Here is a 3,462-nt window from a genome sequence, read left to right on the forward strand (position 1 = left end):
CCCAAACTCAGCCTTCCCCAAGCCTACCTAATAACCACCCCCCATAGAGGAGAAGCAACAGGGGCTTCCCGCACCCCTTCCCCACTCCCAGCCCTGCTCACCGCACCGCCCCCCTCCCTCCCCATCCTTGAAGGATCCGTGCAGCAACTCTTCTCTGGCCCTTTTCCGTGGAGGGGGCGCCAGCGCTTCAGCCAACATCCCTCCCCATCCTTGGTTCCCGCAAGTTCCTGGGGCTGAGGGTGGGGAGAGGAAATTGAGCCTTGCAACCCTAGGGAAGATCCTTACCCCCACCTGGGTGGTAACGGGTTAAGGCAGGAGCTAGCCTTCAGAGGCCAGACCCAACTGAACAGAGATGGAATAGGGTAAGGATTGAAGCTAGATATGAGAAAGGCCTAACAGAGGGCAGAGGGGAGGACACTGGAACCAGGCTTCACAGAGCCGTTTTCCTCCCCTAGAAAAACAGCCCCGAAGAAGAATGAAGTGTGTACATTGACCTAGGCTGGAGATCAGGAAACCTGGGTTCTAATTTGTAATCCTGGCTCTGCCATTAAGGGGTTGTGTGACCTTGTGTAAGTGCCTTCTGCTCTTTAAGCCTTAGTTTCCTCATCTGTGCATCGAAAAAGTTAACTGGACAGTCTCTAAGGTTTTGACCTTCTTCAGTGGGTGCAGGCAAAATCATAGACCCCAAGCCCAGTGGCGAGTAGCCTACCCTTTCCTGCCATCTACCTATACTGTTCTTCCCTGGACTGCTTATGACAGGCAGAAAGAAAACTGACATCCATTCGTTCCTGGAGGCATCCATTCGATAAGCAGATATTAGATCCCTACTGTGTACCCTGTTCAGAAATGAAACATACGATATTCTACCCTCAAAGAGTACAAAGTCTAATTAGGGAGGGGGACCAATCATACGATAAAATAGTATAAAGGCGGGGGGGCTCCTGGGTGGCTCAGCCAGTTGAGCGTCTGACTTTTGATTTCCGCTTAGGTAACGATCCCAGTGTTGTGGGATCAAGTCCCAAATCAGACTCTGTGCGAAGCATGGAGCCTGTTAAGATTTTCTCTCTCTGTGGTACCTGGGTGGCTCAGTTGGTTGAGCATCCAGCTCTCGATTTCTGCTCAGGTCATGATCTCATGGTTGGTGAGTTCGAGCCCCCCATCAGGCTCTGTGCTGACAGTGTGGAGCCTGCTTGGAATTCTCTCTGCTCCTTCCCCCGCTCTCTGTCCCAAAATAAATATATAAACATTAAAAAAAAATATTCTCTCTTCCTCCCTCTGCCCCTCTCCCCCACTCTCCCACTCTCCCACTTTCTCTAAAATTTAAAAAAAAAATCTTTAAAAAAATAGTATAGGGGCACCTGGGTGGCTCAGTCGGTTAAGCGTCTGACTCTGAATTTTGGCTCAGGTCATGATCTCCCTGTTTGTCGGTTTGAGCTCCGCATCGGGCTCTGTGCTGACAGCTCAGAGCCTGCTTGGGACTATCTGTCTCTCTCTCTCTGCCCCTCCCCCCCCACTCACTCTCTCTCAAAAATAATAAACATCAAAAAAATAGTATAAAGGTTACGCATATTCACTCTGTGTGTGCACAGTCACTGTGGAATCCTACTGCTTGCCATGTGTTACATTAGAGTCTTTGACATATAGTAACTGCTCCCCCACTTACCCACAAGAAACCAAGGTAGAGGGAGAGTAACTGACTTATTCAAGGTCACCTGCTAGTACTCACAGAGCTAATGATAGAATCCAGATCTTTCCCATCCTAAAGGCCATGCAGATGTTTGTGGGTAGGAAGTTAGTTTAAGGCAAAGCTTGGGAGAATCTGGTCTTTGGGAATAGGGGACAAGCATGTACTGACCTGCCCGGATGGTCCTGCCCCTCATCTCAGGCAGATTAGCCACGGCCTCCACCTCCCACATAAACCCCCACTCCTGGTCCTGCCTCCGCTTTCCTACTCTTCTCTTTCCAGGCAAGGTGAGGGTGATCAGCTTCAGAACTACCCAGCCTGCATGTTCCGATGCCAGCCACTAAGTCCCTCCTTCCTGCCCAGAGGAAGGGTGTGGTCCTGAAGAGCCCTCTCCTTCGTTCCCAGGGCAGAAGAGGCATCTCACTTGGTAGCTCACTCCAGCGTCTCCCACCCATGCTTTGTGGGAAGTCCTGCCTCACATCTAACTCCAGCCCATCTTCTTGTCTCAGCCCATTCCATTTAGTTCAGTCCTCACCGCAGACAGAGTGCAGAGTTCCTAACTCTGCCCTTTCCTAACCCGGATAGGATCCTCACACTCCCCATGTAGTTGTTACAATCTTCCTCGTGTTCCCCACCCCTACGGCCTTTCTCCACCTCAGGGGGTTTTGGAGGAGAGCTAGCCCAACTCCTTTTGGCTAACCCAGAGCTCCCAACATAAAAGACCCCCAACAACCCCCCCCTCCTTCTCCATTCATACACATTACCCTTCCTTGGAAGCTCAGGGGAAAGAGGGGTGAAGGGAGGGGGCGTGGAAGGAACCAGCTGACCAGCTGGTCACCATGGCAACTGGGCCTGTTTTCTGAAGATGAGCTTGACTGGGGTGGGTGGAGGCTGGGAGTGGGACACTGCGAAGGGAACCAGAAAGAAACACCAGAGAGAGAAGAGGACTGGAAGGGCTGAGGAAGCAAAGTCAGGGCCCTGAGTACACTGAGGCCTGAGCCAGCGTCCTCAGGTCATCTTTCCAAATGACACTGCGTGGCCCCTCTTCCCATTCCTGAAGTGTCCCCATAAGGGCCTCCTGTCAAAGTGCGGCTAGGTGCTGGAAGCAGTGGGTGACTCAATGCTGCCCTCGTGTGGCTAGAAAAGAGGCTGCTACACACCTGTTCTGGTTCAGAGAGAGACCCAGGACTGAATTGGTATAGGTTTTTCCTTAAATGCAGCCTCTGTATAAATGAAAGGGGCAGTCACTGCATATTCCTGAGTTCCTGTGTCCTTGCAGAAGGTTCAGATGCTCCAATGCCTTAGACCTTCTTTAAAAAAAAGTTTCAGTGAAAAATTTTTTCAAAGTTTTGGATTAGGGAACAGGAAAACCATGCTTTACCTTTTGACTGTTTGATTTTTGGCAGGTCAACTCACTTCTCTGGGTTTCAGCTTCCCATATTTAATATGGGGATGTGATTGTGCCAGATTCTGAGCCCAAGTCATCTAGATCTGCAGTTTATGACTATTTTTGCTCCAGCCTTTGAGGAGGAGAGAGGAACATTGTCCAGGGAGGAAGTTGAGAACATCTGAAATCACACTGACCTCAAGGGAAGGAGATGCCTCAATTTCCTTGGGCTTTCCCCTCATGGCGTCTCACTGCCTCCTGCTCAACGCATCCTCTCCACTCTGGTCCTCCACGGAGATGAAGAGCAGTGGGTTATCTCCAACTGTCTGTCCACCCACTCTCTTCTCTCTTTACTCACCGCCCCCACCAAGCACACACCCGAGGTACTTCT

The 3,462-nt window shown here is 50.8% G+C and overlaps 1 long non-coding RNA gene across 1 annotated transcript in view; it reads right to left on the bottom strand.

Moving 5' to 3' along the window:
- Positions 1-1,082: 1,082 nt before the first annotated feature.
- LOC144232148 (uncharacterized) overlaps positions 1,083-3,462 on the bottom strand; it is a 2,760-nt gene continuing 380 nt past the window's right edge. The window contains exons 2-3 of the long non-coding RNA XR_013335319.1: positions 3,269-3,358; positions 1,083-1,221 (exon numbers count right to left, since the gene is read on the bottom strand). This is a non-coding gene — a long non-coding RNA (uncharacterized LOC144232148). The remainder of the gene's footprint in view (positions 1,222-3,268; positions 3,359-3,462) is intronic.

The sequence above is a fragment of the Crocuta crocuta genome, unplaced genomic scaffold (genome assembly GCF_008692635.1).
Source record: "Crocuta crocuta isolate KB4526 unplaced genomic scaffold, BGI_CrCroc_1.0 scaffold44, whole genome shotgun sequence".
NCBI lineage: Eukaryota > Metazoa > Chordata > Mammalia > Carnivora > Hyaenidae > Crocuta > Crocuta crocuta.